The sequence below is a fragment of the Thermobia domestica genome, chromosome 7 (assembly GCF_964235325.1).
Source record: "Thermobia domestica chromosome 7, izTheDome1.hap1.1, whole genome shotgun sequence".
NCBI classification, from domain to species: Eukaryota; Metazoa; Arthropoda; class Insecta; order Zygentoma; family Lepismatidae; genus Thermobia; species Thermobia domestica.
Window position 1 is genome coordinate 179,698,383 of NC_137460.1, and position 18,043 is coordinate 179,716,425.

Sequence of the window (18,043 nt, forward strand, 5' to 3'; positions counted from 1 at the left end):
TTAGTTGACTTGAGTATACCAAAATTACCGGCATATCGGGCGGAATTTGAAATTTTTCATGTCCAACAGGGCGAAAATGAGCCAATAGATGCAATTTTCTTAGGAAACTGAGAGTTATTCGGCAAGTTTTGCCTCAAGCCACTGAAGAACAGAAAACAAATTATTTATCACTAGGGCTAAAGAAAAACTTTTTACAAAAGATTGCATTAGAAACATTTACAACTGTTCAGGCCTTACAAACACATTTACATGATCTGGAGAAAGCAAATGACCTAATGAAGAAGCGTGATTACGTGGAATTACAACAGGCAATATATTCACTCTGTGATCATAATTCACCAGTCAGCAATTTAAACACATCAGCAGTCGCTGGCGCTTCCTTCCCTGTGCATCAACAACAACTGACTTATCCATTATGTAACCCAATGCCTAATTGGAATCACTACCAACATCCGAACCCAATCTTTCCTACACCTACAGCACCACAGCTACAGGATGCACCACAAAATCAGTTACCTTCAAATCCCCCCTCCCAAACTACCAATCCAAATCCCCTCCCGAACCTCTCGCGCCTAGCACGTCTAGTACTTGTCTAGTACAAATAATTCATTAGAGTTCACTAAATTAGTAAATCAAATGGCTGAACTCTCTTCTGGTAGCTCAAAATGCTATAAAGAACTCACAATTTAGGAGAGGTGGCCGTAACAATTACAGATCGAAAAATACAAATAATGATAATCAAAAACAGCAGAAAAACGGAAAGAAAAACAATTCTAATAATAATAATAAAAATAATACTAGTAATCCTAGGCCGGAAACAATTACAGTATGCGGCACATGCTATAAAAAAGGTCATTCTTTCCGTACCTGCTATAAGAACAACCAGCAGGGAAACGCCTAGAGGGGCCCCAGGACAAACCCACTCAAGAACATGTTCTGAGGGCCGAAAGTCAGGAACTTAATGAACAACAAAAACTTGGAAGTACATCACATTATACGGTGGCTCCGTTATCAGATAGAAGAGAGAACATTAAAATAACAGGAACATAAATTATTAATTAATGTAACAATTAACAAAGAAAAGTATTCTGTTATCATTGATACAGGCAGCTCATTGAGTTTATGGCCCAAAAATTGGCTTCCTCCAAACACAAAGTTGATTCCTTTTAGCACTAATCTACGAGGAATTGAGAATTCCATTGTAAATTTACGTTATATATCTTTAATTAAGTTCAGGATTGGCTCAACGATTTTTCTCATTATTTTCGAATTTTAGAGCATGGAGATTTTTTGCCTTTATTTGGTAAAGATATTCTAAATCGTTTAAGGTCAGAATTGACTTGCAAAATAACATGTTATCGATATACAGGAAACCACGGTCTCCGCCGTATTCAATTGAAGTTGACACTCAAGAAAAATTGTCTGCTAGCGCTATGCATACAATAAAGCAGCATAAATCGGCTGACGTATTTACTACTCGAAAGGTTACCATACCAGACAGGTCACATTTCTTTCTACCAATTAATGTCAAGAATCGGCAAGCGGATAGCGGATATTTTTTTATTTCTCCATTAGAAAACTTATTGGACAAGTATGGACTATAAACGTTGCCTACCAAAGTACCTAAGAATAATTTCACGCTATTAATATCAAATCCGACTAACAGACCGGTAACCTTAGAAAAAAACACCCATTGCGCATGGTGAAGAAAATATTCAAGAAGTAGATATACAGCATGATTACCAAACTGACGAGCAAAATGATGAAACATTCTACACAACTGAACAGGAAATTCAAAATAGGCTGGACGAGACTAAATCGCTTTTCGATATTAACTTATTTCGACATCAATCCAAATTTAACGAATCAACAGAAAAAGGCTGTACACGATCTACTTTTTAGATACAGGGGTGTCTTTTCTTATACACCACTGACATTGACTACTTTCGCTGTTATGTACATAAGATAAGGATAGATAAAGGAGCCTCTTTCCACCAGAGACCACCACCTATTCCATTGGCAGTAAGACCGCAAATTGATTTGCAAATTAAACAACTTTTAGAGGCCAATATTATTAAAGAGACTAGTGACAGTTCCTATTCCTCGCCACTTCTGATAGTGAAGAAACCAAATAGTTCAGAGTTCCGCCTAGTTCTGAATCTACAGGCTTGCAATAAATTTACACAGTATTTGAGCATTCCATTCCAGTCCACAGAAGACATTTTACATGTACTTAGAGGCAAATTTTACATCTCAACTATCGACATAAAGTCTAGTTATTTTCAACTATTATTGCATCCTAAAAGTAAAAACTACATGACTTTTGAACTTAATCATACTAGGAAGGCATATAAATTCCAACGCTGAGTAATGGGGCACACCACGTCGGCGGCAGTCCTGATTATAGCAGTACACAAGCTTTTGGAACCTCGCATGACTGTTTTTGCAGATGACCTTGAAATAGGGAGAAAAAATTGGAAACAATTATCAGACTTGGAATTGCTCTTTAAAAGACTAAGAAAACATGATTTTAGAGCGAACCCGAATAAGACCCATCTATTATACTCGGAATTGGATGTTTTAGGATTTACAGTTAGCGGCAATGAGATCAAAATTGAACCCAAAATTGCCAATAAAATACCAAATTTTAAGAGACCAACTTCTAAAAGAACCTTGAAAAGTTTCCAAGGACTCTGTTCTTATTTGAGGGCCCATATCAAAAATTTTACGGAAAAGGTGGAACCCTTTCAAATTCTTTTGGACAAGAATTCAAAATTTAAATGGGCAACTCAGCATGACGAAACTATTGAACTATTTGAAAAACTTAAGACGGATATTATACAAGCTCCATCTTTGTTCCATTTTGATCCATCGTTGGAAATCCGAGCATATTCACATGCATCATTAACCTCCGCAGGCGGCATATTGGCATGTTATGATAATAAAACTAATCAGGAGCGTGTTGTTTCCTATTGTAGTCGTTGTTTTACCAAAACCGAGGGAAAGGCCTCAACATGGCAAGAGGAGCTATATGCACTGATATATGTCCTGCGAAAATTCCGATATTTCTTATTCAATAGAAAATTTAAATTACTTATAGATGCTAAATGCTTAGCATCACTCAACATCCAGTCGGACAAAGTAGGGAAATTTAGCCGCTATAAAATATTCTTGGCGGATTACAATTTTCAAATGCAAGACATTAAAAGTCAGCAACTTCCTGCAGACATTTTTAGCCGCTTAGAAGACAAGCAAGATACACGACGTGACGAAAATCAAGAAGTTGATAACTTTTCCGATACAGAGGATGCTAAAGTCTTTGCTTCCCGCTCATTGGAGCATACCTTTCAAATTGACCAGTCCATTATGTCACCAGATGGATTTACAATCACTTGCAGAGGACGGATTCTAGCTCCTCCCACGGAGCAGAAGACGATATCGGAGCAACAGCGCCACTGCCACCCAAGGAACCCTATAAATTGGATGGGCAAAGGCAATTCACTACCAGATTTCTGGTGACCCTCCTCTAGTCGGCTACGGGACTTTAGGAGTAACCTAAGGCCAGGCCTCTAGTCTGCTACGGGACTACACCTATCCTATGTCCTGGCTTAGCCTCCTACGAGGCTCTGACTGGGAATCCCAACCTCAGCCGCTTAGCCTACTTCGGGGCTCTGTTGGCCAACTAACCTACCCACTCACTTGCTTCGGAGCTTTGGGCACCTAATTCCACTCTGCTTAGCCTGCACGGGGCTCTACAGAGATCCAGTTTTCGACCTTACGGTCAAAGACTACCTATAACTAACCTTTGATATTTCAGAGATTAATTTGTACAGTATTTTGTGAAAATACTTTATAGAGAAATTTTATAATAAAATTGGTAGTGGGAGATCGATTCCGGACACACCTTTTATTAACGCTCTACCTATACCTATAGGGGAACAAAACTTTACAATATAGACTGGCAGAAGGCTGTACCAAGACAGTCGAAATACAGCCTGGGAGATCAGTTAAACTCATTAAGATAAAGAATTTAAAATTTTAATTCATTAAAGTATGCGCGCAATGCGAATCTTAGTTTACTAGATTCAATGTTATTTACACCAGTATCAGGTTTCACCTACAGTTGCACATTATCATATTTAATATCTACTCAGTAACAGCTCTTTTCTAGGACCTCAGTAGAGAGCAATAAAAGCTTTGTTGGCACGTAACAGATAAAGCTTTTCTTCAGTAATGTTGTATACGTATACGTAATGTTAAAAAATGTGGAATTTCTCTTGTGTATTTCGGAAGAAAGAGATGATTTTCGAACCCAGTACAATACTCACATAAAAAAACTAGTAAAACAATGTACAGTATTGACAACATTTCTCGCGTAAGAATTCAAAATTTGAAGTTTACTCCCAATAGTGCTACTGTAGATAAGTTATATGACAATAAAAGGCTATCCTATCCATTTCGGAGGTCGATAAAATGTACTTAGAGATGTCCTAAAACGTTCTAGTGATAATTCAATTACTTCGCATTAAAAATGGCGTAAGAAGTTGTACACAACAATTCATTATTTAAACCTGAACTGTTTGTATTCCAATCTGCTGGCATACATTTGCACTAAATTATTCATAGATTGAATATAAAATAAATATTTTAGTTTTGTACTTTACCGACTAAAACAATAAATATCACACTTGAAAGATATACATTAAAACACAAAACCTCACATTAGTTTGTAATGTACGCACAAATACATGTCAGCCATCTTAAGAGCTACTAGAAACTTTGCCAATACTCCCGAACTACTTTCTTTAAATAGTTACACGTCTAATACAGTTATTTTTTATTCTAATGTAAAATAATTCTAACATTTCTTTCTATAGAGGATGGCGATTTATGTAGAGTATAACATGTTTAATTTTATGGTTACAATCAAATGCTTTGCCTATCCATAAGCCACATCATGTCAATCTCTAGTCTTTTACTCACTCTGCAATTCTTGTCACAACATTTTCTTTGTATGCAACGTTAATTCTGTACCTCCAGTCACCTACAAGGGATAGTCAAAAGTCTTGCACTATTTTCACAATCAAAATAATAAGTACGTGCATGCACTATGGTCTACCGCACGAACAAGATTAAACTGGCCCAAAATGTACTGTGGCAAGCGGACTATTTAACACGAAGGCCGCCACTCCGTCAGTACCTTTAGTCAGTTTTTAGTGGCAGTACCTATGAGTTCTCAACTATGTCAGATACACGAACTGTCATTGAATGAGTTCGAACTCGGACACAATAATCTGGCAGCAAAACAAAACATTTGTCTTGCGAAATGGGAATGTCTACTGAACCATAGCATGGCAACTCGTTAGTTCCAGAAAATCGTGCAAGTTGCAAAACTGTCGAAGACCAGCAAAGTTGCAGCTGCCCCAGGGTAACAGATTCTGAGGTAATACAACACGCCTTTAACGAAAAATCCAGCCACCAGCAAACTACCACTGTCAAACCAACTCAGCATGTCCAAGTCCGATATAGTGCGCAACCTTCACACTCTCGGGAAAACCATCAAAAGATGCAGCATTATGACACATAAGTTGAGCCCAGCTCTGACCCAGAGCGGAGTGGACGTGTGCCGAAATCAACGTGATATGTGTTTTCTGAAATGGATTGTCACATGCGACTGAATAGTGGGTGTTTTTGTGACAGTACAAAAAGTGACTGAACAAAAGCTAACTTCCAGAACCGATCGTCAAACTGAGCTGTTTCGAGCATAAATCCTGCTCTGTGTATAGTGGAACTATGAGGGAGTAATTCGCTTGAAGTTCGTTCCTAATGGTCGCACTATCAATGCCGAGCATTGCTGATAACAGTCGAGTGCATATATGCTGCACTACACTAAAAACGTTCTAGACTGGTTATTCGAAAGTGCGCCATGCTGCAACAGGATAACGCAAAACCCTTCACCTTCGAAACACGAAACAAAAATGCAGGAATTTAATGGCATTGAGTTGATGCTACACCTGGTATATCGTCCTCATAGTCCTCATCTTATTCCTTTGGATTATTAGATGTTTCGGTCCAAGGTCCACTTCTTCAAATCACCATGCTTCACTAACTACCAGGAGATGGAAACGAACAGTGAATTCTTTGCTTCTAAGGACAAGACGTGGTATCAATGTGCAATAGGGGAACAAGCAGGAAGGTAGTGCATTCAGTACAACACGATATCCTATACTCTGACTGATAACTTGCTTTAATTATGCTTTGAACAAATACAAGCATATTAAGTACCAGAATATTGCAAGACTTGACTCACCATTGTAGTAGGAGGTGATCGAATTAGTTGATTTGACACATCTGCTCCAGTGTCAGGAAATGATCCACTTCACGCGGGAGAAGTAGAAACGAGCCATTATTCGGTCCAGCGTATGTCATGTCAAAGTCTGCTACTGCTGTTGACTTAACATTAAAATTGCAAGTCACCTGACAGGTCTTTACATGAACTGAATACATAAGATCATTGTTTGGATTTAAAGGCATTTTACTTAAGAGAAATGTTAATATAGCAACACGTTTTTGGAAGGCAAGAAGTTCACATGATATTTTAATTAATTATCTAACCAGCTGATTTTCATGAATGAATGAAATTACAGTATTTTCTTTTATATACATTTCATTAAAATTTCGGAGAAAATTAGTTTAATATGAAGTCTCACTATATATTTTCTCCGGAATGAATGAAACGTACAGAAAGGAAAATATTGTAATCATTCATAAAACGTTTGAAGATAATGGAATCGCCTGAAGAAAATGCAATTTACACGAATAGAACATAGATTACCGTTAGCCGCAGAACAGCTTTGATTTGTCGTGGGATGAATGCATAAGAAACACATGGTTTCCGGGAAATATACCATTTTTCATTCAGCAGAAAGGTCAGTTCCGTCAGCAAAAATGGAGAATATCTCCTTCGGAATATGAACTCCAGAACCAATCACATGTAACCGGCAGTGTTGAGGTCTGAAAATTGGGCTGGCCAAGGGAAGCTTTATAGTTCATACCGTTTGTCACGTAAGTACGCCTCAACAACTCTAAATGTGAGAAATTGCGCATTATCACTTTGGGAAATTCGGCCATTGCTCCGGAGATAGCATCTAAATGATAGGATGCATCTTGCCACCTAAGATGTTTACTAATCATTGGCAATAACATTTTGTGAGCGCAATAGCAAAGCACTCGGAAAACCCAGGAAATTCCTAGTCACAGCATCACAGAACCACAGCCATATTTCACGGTTTAGTGGAGATAGCGCGGAGCATAAGCTTCTTCTGGTATCCGCCATATCTAAAATCGAATGTTTGGAGTTAGGTAAAAGAAGGTTCATTGCACCATATTGCGCATTCTTAATCACCAAAGTCAAGTTTCTTGTGCTTTGGGTTCCATTTTGTTTGAGCTAAAGCGTTGATAATAATCAGTTGTTTGGAAATTACAATCTGATTACGCATGTTCAGTGTGTTACCTAAAATAACAATAATAATATTAAAGTCTTATAATATCTGCACCACATTTAGTTTTATTTCTTATGGGTTGGTTAGAGTTATCTTTTTGTTAATTCGGATTAGTTTTCGTTTGTCCTCTTCATCTTCCGGTGTCTGGTGTTGACGGAAATGGTATTTTGATATATTTCCCATTTCCCTTGGCCACGTTGTCTTTATGCTGATCCTACGGTGAGATATGCGTACGGGATTGCTCGCGAAGTAGTGTTAGTTCTTCCTGTAAACGCTCTGATATTATATTGCGAAGGCAATACTGAATTTTACTTTCCTTCCCTTCAAATATCTTACATTACCTAAAGTTTTCATTTTGTAAAACTATGACATAATTGTAAGAACAAGCATCAATGACTCTGGAGCAAGGTACAACAAATTTGTCTAGTGAGAGACAACATGTATGATATTGCTGAAATGGGAAGATCTTCTTTGCTATATAGCTTAAACTTGAGAAAGTAATGTTTTGGGGACAAGTGATTTTTTTAACGGTTGTCCTTGAAATATCGACTGAAAGGATAGTTGTAGTATTATTTGCAATAACGTTTTTACATTAATATCTTTATACATATACAGGGTGCGGCACGTAAAACCGGCCCGTAAAGTGAACACATAAAATGAAATGTAATGTATTGAATATGATTAACTACAACACATAAATGAAATGTAATGTATTGAATATGACTACTCACCTTCACAGCAGCCTTCACAGCAGGTGCTGAAAGTGTCCTCCGCCCACTTCAACACACATGTGAGCACGATTGAGGAGATTCATATATACCCTTGTCAGTTCTTGTGTTATAATGCTATTGGTGACATCCTGGATCCTGGTCTTGAGTTCTTCAATTGTGTGTGGATTTGTTTCGTATACTCTTCCCTTTAACAGTCCCCATAAGTAAAAGTCACACGTGGACAAGTCTGGTGACCGAGGAGGCCACAAGCCTTTGCTGATTGTCCTCTCTGGTGTAAACATCTCATGCACAAGGGACAATGATGCAGCTGATGTGTGGCATGTTGTACCGTCCTGCTGAAAGTAACATAACTGACGCTCCTCTTCGGTCAAGTGTGTATAAAACTCCTCCAGGATTCCCATATACACGTCACTGTTCACTGTCGTCTCAAAGAATATGGGCCCAATAACGCGTGTGGCGGAAATGGCACACCAAACACCAATCTTCTCATCATGCAAGGGTACCTGGTAAATTGCGTGTGGATTTTCTGTCGACCAATACCGGTTGTTTTGGGAATTTACGTACCCAGACAGGTGGAACCACGCCTCGTCACTCATGATGAGCATTAGTGGACCCAAGAAACCACTGGCAACATTGCTCAACAGCCATGAACAGAAATGCACCCTCTTCTGCAGGTCAGGCTCCTTCAGTTCTTGCACAACACTTATCCGGTACGGTTTTAACTTCAGTCCCCTTAAAACACGTCTGCAACTTCTCTCACTCGCATGAACCTGTTGACTCAATCTCCTGGTTGACTTTCGAGGACTTCTTGTCATTATCTCCTCCACCTGCATCTTTAATTCAGGTGTGCAGACAGATGGTCGTCTGTTCCTGGGAGCATTTTGAACCGATCCTGTACGCCGCCATTTTTCAATCAATTCCTGAATGGTGCTTTTTGCTGGCACAGAACGTCCTGGAAATTTCTCCCGAAACAAATTCTTTGTTTTCACAAAAGATCCAGTGAGAATGAACCCTTCAATAATGGCAACACGCTCGGGTATCGAATACGGCATTATCACACACTGACACTCACCCGGCTTAACACAACGAGGCCTTTTTCTCAACTGCTTTCGACAAGTTTTACTGGCTGCGGCTGCACGTGACTGCTGCAGGTCACGTAAGTCGACCCGACCTCGACACGCCATCTCTTGGTAGGAAGGTCGATTATTTAAGTGTTGCCAAAAACACAATATACCAGAATATTACGACGGGCCGGTTTTACGTGCCGCACCCTGTACTTTTACACATTATCTCTTTTTGAAAAATGATTTTATATGTAAAAACAACATAAAATTCTCTCTATTATTTTTGCATCTTTCACTTGTATAAATGAAAAGAAAAATTCGTTGTATGCTTTCCCTTGTCTGATACAACAATATACTTATTGTATATAATAGCTCATTACTAATGCTGAGAAGGTATTTATACCTGTCACAGTCTATTAAATTATAGCATGTCTTTAGCCACAGGAAGTGCAGTAATAACAGATTTATCAGCAAAATTTAACATCAGCAAGAATAAAGATGAATGTATAAGTATTAATTGTATTAACTTCTTTAAACAACAATTGGAGATGATAATAACATTAAATGGAAATATGGATGAGTAGTACTGTGAACTGTGAACAAAATTAAAGAAACACTTAAAACATTTTCTATATAATAATATGTAAGCCTACAATGATTAATTGGAATGTAGAAGAAATGATTTTAAAAAATCAGTTAAAAAGAGAAATGGGGAATTGTTACACTGCTTTGCATGCATTCTGATGTTTTTAAATGAATAATATTGTATAACTGCACTGATTTCAAATATGTAAATAGACTTTTTCTTTCTATCATGTCTTTTTTTTTTTTTTTTTTTTTTTTGAGAATTCGACATATTTAAAAATCAAGGTTTAATGGAAAAATTGCTTATGTCTATGGGAAAAACTACTAGAAAACATTAATATATTCTAGTAATTGCTAGAAGATTGACATTAATTTTACTATGGGAGAGTTTTACGACGTCTTGATATTTTTACAATTAGATGAGGTAACGGGATGATAAAAGTATTCGCAGTAGTAATGTTTTTTTGTGTAAAGTGAGTTACTGCCGCAGAACTTTCCCATGCTCTTTTAGTAGAGCTGATAAATTATTTGACACTGAAGAAAAACCGGATGACACATTTAGAAAGTTATGATTTTATACAAAGTGACAGTGATAAACCACAAATATTTAACCAGCAAGAACTAAATTACTTGACCCGTGATTTGTATCTATGGGAAGAAAGTGCTGAACTTCTAGGCTCAAGTCGCAAAGCGAAAAACTACTTTTACCCGGGACTACTTTTTCTTGGTATAGACAAAGAGAACATGTGATCATTTATTTGTATTTTATTTTATTTTTTTAATTTTTAATTTTATTTTATTTTATTTATTTATTTTTTGCTGAACATGGATCTATGCTTTATTACCGTGACATACTAGGATATACAGAATGGTTTGGTGTAACTTACAATGCTTCTGACTGGAAATCTTTTATCAATTTATCGGATTTAAGTTTGAAAGACGTCTTCCTTTACAATGGCAATATCCTTGGATCTATTCCTGTTGCTCATTCTATTCATGTGTTAAGTGTTTGCCAATGCTTCTGCGTGGCAATTTTAAAATTATAGGCCTCCTGCTGGGACTTCTATCAGGCTACATCACACATCCTTGTTATTTCTGCAAATGGAACAGTCATGCAGGGCCATGCAGCGAACATTGGGTTAGGAAAGAATGGCCATGCCGAAAATCTCTTATCACCTGGAGTCAAGAATGTTGAACATGAACGACTCGTGGAGCGTTCTAAAATTTTACTTCCCTGCATATAAAGTTAGGCATCATGACACTTTTTCTTAACGGTCACAAGGCTATGTCGGCCAGGCTAAAGGAGACGATGATGATGAGAAATAAATGAAATGGTGGAATGAAGAAAGTGGGAGGAAACGGGAGAACCCCGAGGAAACCCACGCACACAGTGTTTGTCCACCACAAGGTTCACTTGGAAGCAGGGTTTGAACCCGGTACACCATACACCAGAGGTGAACGCTCTACTACTGAGCTACCGCGGCCCCCCATAATGACAGTTTGTGCTCTAAATAAGGACGGTAAATGTTTTAAGTACATATGCAAGGTATTTAGTACTATGAGCATCGAATTGGGGGCGCGGTGGCTCAGTGGTAGAGCGTTCACATCCGGTGCTTGGGGTCCCTGCTTCGATCCCAGCTCGCGCTGTGTGGGCTTTGTGATGGACAAACACCGTGCTCGTGGGTTTTCTCGGGTTCTCCCGTTTCCTCCCACTTTCTTCATTCCACCATATCATTCATTTCTCATAATCACCGTCTCCTTTAGCCTAACTGGCATAACCGTGGGGCGTAAAACTCAAAGATTTCATTTCATTTCATTTATGAGCACCGAAAAACTCTCAGCTGGTATATTTACTGGTCCACAGATAAGAAAACTTCTCAACGACCCACTTTTTGAGAATACCATGACCCCAATGGAGAAGGATGAATGGCAAAGCTTCAGGAATGTTGTGAAGAACTTCCTGGGTAATATAAGAAGTTCTGATTACGAACATATTGTAGAAGAGTTGCTGCAAGGTCTAAGAAATCTTGGGTGTAATGAGTGTCACACTACACTTTTTTACATTCACATTTAGAAAATTTCCCACATAATCTTGGTGTCCATACTGAAGAACATGTTCAACGCTTTCACCAGGATTTAAAGTATATTGGAAAGAGGTATTGAGGTGGTTGGACCATTCATATGATGGCTGACTACTGCTGGTTACTTAAAAGGGAGAATACAGGCGTTGTAATCCCTGAAAAAAAATAGCAAAACGACGGAAATTGTTCCATACGTAGTATGCTTTTGTATGATCAATTCTACTGTCAGAAACAATATTAAATATAGGTTGCAGCTATTATTTCTTGTACCTGCAATCTATACTTATATTGTTTCTGACTGTACGTATTTGAGTAAACTATGGTATTTGTTTGCATTTGTGTGTATTTACTTACTTTTGTCATTTTGAAACCACTGTATGTACATGAAAAATATATATTATGTATTCTATATTATAATGTAGTTTGTACGCATTGATATAAACATACCTCCCCATTTCCAGGAAAACGTGACGTGATGGGGGAAATTGATGTTATATTCGTAATCAGCGCCCCAAAATTATAAGAAAGCGCCATTCAATCAAAAATCATCGTAACTTTCTTTTTCTTCCAAAATGCAGAGCAGTGTTATCTGATGATATGCGATGTCTTATTATAGGACCATCTGACTCTCTTATTTAATTTCCTTTTGCAGCCAGGTTGATTAGCTAATAATTACTTTTATATAAATTCAAAAAGCACGAATCAACCTAAATACTAACAACTGCAGAAAGACTTTGAAGAAGCAGAATTAAAATTTAAAGATGAAATAGCAACATTTTTATCCAGTAACGATTCTATTATTCCAATTGATGAATGTAAAGATTATTCTATTGCTGTGTTTAATGATTTTATCTTATAGAATCAGAAGAACATTAGAGATTATTTCACAAGAGAAAGGCATAAGCATTTAGACTGTTTTTATCTAGCACAATCAAAACTACCAGAACAATTAGTAAGAGATAATGTTAATTTCTTATGCATATTTTGTCAAAATGATACTAATCTTAAACATGTGTATAATGAGTTTGTAGGAGGAGGTATGTCTCATGATATGTTTAAGGAAGTATGCTTTACTTGCTGGAAAGATGATTATGATTTTAGAGTTATTCATATCATAAGAGGAATAAATGGAAAGTACAGGAACAAGGTTAAGACTTATAACAATTTAACAAACCCTGGCAATTTAATAGGTCTGCACAAATATTTAACAAAAGAAACAGACTCTGCGACTTTACTGGGCTTGAATTTTACCCGGCAACTTACCGGATAAAAAATAAGGACGTCTAGCATACAAACATCAACATCAAACGCACATACATAATACTCAGCATTAACACCAATCACTAGTGTTTAAAGATTTTCTTTATAATAAATGAATGAGAAAGAAATTGAGAGGAACTGTAAGATGAACGAGTTTTTTCTTAAAGGTTTTAAAAACTGAAAAAAAGAAAGAGTAGGAATATATGATAAATACAAGAAGCAAGAACAAACTGTAATAAATGCTATTCACACTTTAGGAAGTGAGATTAAAGAAGTAGCAGAACAAAAGAAGAATATAATAGGCGGACTTGTTTCAGCTCTAAATAATATTGCCCCAATGGATCTGAATTTATCAAGAAATCTTGAACTTCATAGTATAAAAAGATAAGTTGTGACAGTTTTATAGAGGAACGTGATTCAGACAAGAGATAAAATAGGAGAACACAAATTAAACATAAAGTAGAAGGAATAGATCAAATTGCTAAAGAAAACATTTTGTTAAGATTGCGACGAAATATTACATAATGAGAGATAAGTTTTTCTGAATTCAAGCATATAAAGAGGAAGGAAAAACAATAGACATGATAGGGATGCAGAAGTTATAACTGGTAATGATTTGATAATTAACAATAGACATTATACAGCAACAGAAAGCTTATGGGAATTGTTAACAAAAAGTAATCCAACAAACTATGATGATGATTATCTAAAAAAAAGATACACAAATAGTGACCGATTCTTATACTATATTTCAAAACAATAATCCAAATGAAAGAAAACCAAAATCCAGTAGAAGTAAAAAATACAATGAAATCATCAAACCTCTTTGGGATCAGCTTATAAAACGAAATCTTACACCAACACCACAAAAAAGAAAACACCAAAGTCTGGAGAGAGAATAAAGATGTATAGAAAATAAATTACCTAAAGAATACATATGGTAATAATTTTTACAAAGACAAAGTAGGTATAATGAACATCAACAATTCTAAACTCTTACAATTTATTCCTAATGATTCAAAAGATATAGGTAATGTGATAAAGATATTGAACACATTTTACTACCAAGATTTTGGTATAACCTGAAATATGGAAACGAAATAGTAAATGATTTAATTAACACACTTTCGTTTCGGCTCCATACTGCTGGATTTTCGTACGGCGGTCCGTAAAGTAAGCTACAAAAAAGATTAGAAAGAGGAAGTAAAGGTATAAATTCATTGAATGAGGCCTGTAAAAATAAAATTAAAAAAAAAAAAAAAAGTTATATATTGCGGAGATACTAAAAGATACAGCTTCCAGACACATTGCAAACAAAAAATTAGAAAATAAAGCATGGGAAACAGCTTTTGCTACAGATGCATCATGAATTACTGAGAAATTACTACCTTTAAAAACTGCGTTAGCGATGGAAACTAAAGTAAATTTAGGCATGGGTTTAAAATCTGCATTCAGGCATGGCAGAAGGAAGTTTAGAAGGTGTTCGATTAAAAGAGCCACGTTTTTTATTCCTCATAACGAATTAATTACTTTAAAAAATTGATCATATTTTAACAAAGAAACAACGATAATGCCAATAAAATCAAAGAAGGTAAAGGAATGAATCTAAATAGAACACAAATGAAAAAGATTAAAAATTCTCCAAAATAATATATTGGTGGTTTTATAATTTTGATATCAGCTATTCTTGCAGCAGTAGGAGCTCTTGGTTCTTTAGTAGGAGGAGCAGCAGGTGTTACGAAAGCTGTAAATGAAGTGAACAAGAATGAACAAAAATTAGAACAAAAAAGACACAACTTAGTAATGGAAGCAAACCATGGTAGAAAAGTCAGAGGTAAAAAAAAAAAAAATCCATTAACCCACTTCTATATAGAACTAATGATAAAGCATTTTGGAGGCGTGTTTATGAGTGATGATTCTGATGAATTGCTTAAAATACCTAAAGATAGAGAGTGTGGTGTTGTAACTTTAGATAATTCTGAAAATAATGGAACGCACTGGGTATGTTATTGGAAAGATAAAGATGTTATATGTGTTTGATTCTTGCGAGGTATACCACCAGAACCATTAATATAATATCTTGGAATTAAAAATCTATTTTATAATGATAATCGTATACAAGACTTAAATTCTGTTTTTTTCTCTTTTTTGTGAACTTTATTTTGGTAAGTATGTTTTGTATTGGCTATTAAGAAAACATGGTGTATATATACTGATATTGAGTTTAAAAAGTTGAAAAAGAAATACACTGTTTTGGAAACGTTGTTCGAGAAGTTAGGGTGGGAATTACCATTTACTACATAATAAAAATGGATATGTTCGATAATGCTAGATAGGAAAGGTAATTTTAAAAACATTAACATTAGGGAGGAGCAATTAGAAATAATAAAGAACTTAGATGATGATGTTAAAAAAGAACTTAATGAATATAAAAATAAAACCAATACTGCATTTTCACTTTATATGAATCGTTCCAGCTTTCGATATGAACTAGATAAAATCTTTACAACAAACAAGGAATCATGGGGTGATTAAAAAATGCTAATGCAGCCGAGGGTATTGATCAACAAAATGTAGTAACTTTAGAACAACTTGAATCAATAAATAGTGATGTTAATAAATAATTGGAAATAGATACCAAAGAAGAAAAAAAAGTCTGAAGACGTATTAAAATCATTACAAGACACATATATAAGATGATGCTTGCTACAAAAGAAGACTTCCAAATTATGAAGAAACATACTTTTAACTTAATTATGCAAAAAGAAGCTATAAACTTATCTGGCCTTATGCAGAGTCGATTTGACGTCTGATTAAAACCATACTACGGGGTTGACTAGCGGATGGTTATCAAAATTGTATTCAGAGTCTCTGATTAGGACGTAGTATTTGACGAAGTTAATCACATGTGATTAATTAATCTAGAGCAGAAGCTAATCTTTTACCACGGCTTAGCATGCGACACAACATTTCGTATTTCGTATTTCATGTACTTCCATTTTTACAGACTATGCATGCTCTCATTTACTGTTTCGTAGTTGCCACATTTATTTTTCTCATTCGATGCATTGGGTTTATAAAGTTAATCATACCGAAATCAACTTTTTAGTTGTACTCAAAGTAGACTCTGAATACCAAACAGTGCACCTTCCTTAGTAAAGATCTAGTAAGCCACAAAGTTTCAAACTTTTTAGCACTCACTGAAACTGAAACTTCTTAGCTTAAATTTTTTCATCCCCTGAAATTCTTTTGGTTTGAAAATTTTTGCACTCGTTTAATTTGTTTTACTTTAAAAACTTTGCAGTCAATGAAAAAATTTACTTTGATAAGTTTTCTTTAAGAATTTGTTAAAATTTCATAAGTCTAAAAAAATCGTTTCTAACGCAGAGCAATTTAGAAAAAAATCTGGCTGAAAGAAAGACTGAACTAAGCGTTTACTAGATACAATTGAAGGCTGAACGTTAAAAAATTGCTCAGACCATTTACCATCTTCCTAACTCCTTGCTTAGAATTCATTATGGTTTTGTTAAGTGGGAAAGCTCCCTCGTGTCTAAGAGGTTAGCGCACGCGCCTTTGGCGTGGGAAAGCCGGATTCGATTCCTGGCTGGAGCTCATGTAGTTCGGATTCCATATTAAGGTGTGTCCACTTTTCATATAATCTCGCTGCTGAAAGAGAGGCTAAAAACCAAAATCAAAACAGTCAGTAAGTGTAGTTCAACAACAGCATTTTAATCATTATTAGAATTAACCAATAAGATTTGAGCAACAATAACTTCATCAATCAAAATTCAGCAAAGATTAGAGGAAATGTAACTACATGTGTATCATGTGACGTGATACTGCTCCAAATTTAAAGAGAGAATCAGGGTCATGATAACCCTGTTAAGGTATGGGCTCTTATGAATAAAACGGAGTTTTGACTCTGCTCACTTTGTTCATGAGTGAGGTGAGCAAGCTCTATTTCATGAGCAAACTCTCAAATTTCGTACGAATAAAAACTATCATAGTTGTGAGAACTTACTCCTAAATAACTTGAGCATGCTCACAGAGTTTCCTCCACTCCGAGACGGCCAAGCAGGTAGTTTGTCAGATGTTTATATAATTTGGAAAAGGTGTTAAAAATGAGTGATATGGAAGAAGGTTTCGAAAAAAAAAGGATGACTCTCTGCCAGCATTTGTGGACATGATAAGACATTATCCAAACATTTTTAGTGATTCGGAACTCCTTTTCGTCGAAATTTAGAATAGGTACAAAACTGCAGTATTGCATAAAAGCTCACATTTGAATGACCTACGATTATCCTGGCAATTGCATTTCTCCTTTCTTGCCCTCCTTTCTCACGCGCGGTGTTTCATCTCCTGCAATGGCGTCCTCTTCTTCAAACCCTTTCTCAATGATATCAAAATCTCTGTCTTTCAGATATTTAGCCACATTATGCAGAACAAAATAGGCTAGAATCACTTAAGGCCTTTGATGGTTGGCAATCTTATTTTATTTTCCAGAATAGGGAATTCTTCCTTGACTTGACCGAAGCATCTTTCTATTATAACGCGATTCCTAGTGAAGTGGTTGTTGAATTTCTTTTCTGCTGCCGTAGTTAGATTGCGGAAAGGAGTCATAAACCAATAAGCAATGGTGTATCCAGAGTCTTTCAGAAGCAAGACTTCTGATTTGTTTTCTGCCATGACCATGTGAACAGCTCAGTTCATCCATATTCACGAATCGTGCACAAAACCTGGCCAGGAAGCATCCACACTTGCGAATTCCTGTCACAATTATAAGTGGTTTGAACATTTATGGTGTAACATCCTTTACGATT

At 36.1% G+C, this 18,043-nt stretch overlaps 1 protein-coding gene across 6 annotated transcripts in view; it reads right to left on the reverse strand.

The window, feature by feature from the left end:
• The window catches only part of LOC145690593 (uncharacterized), a 516,851-nt gene that overhangs the window by 8,893 nt on the left and 489,915 nt on the right, over positions 1–18,043 (reverse strand). The window lies entirely within an intron of this gene.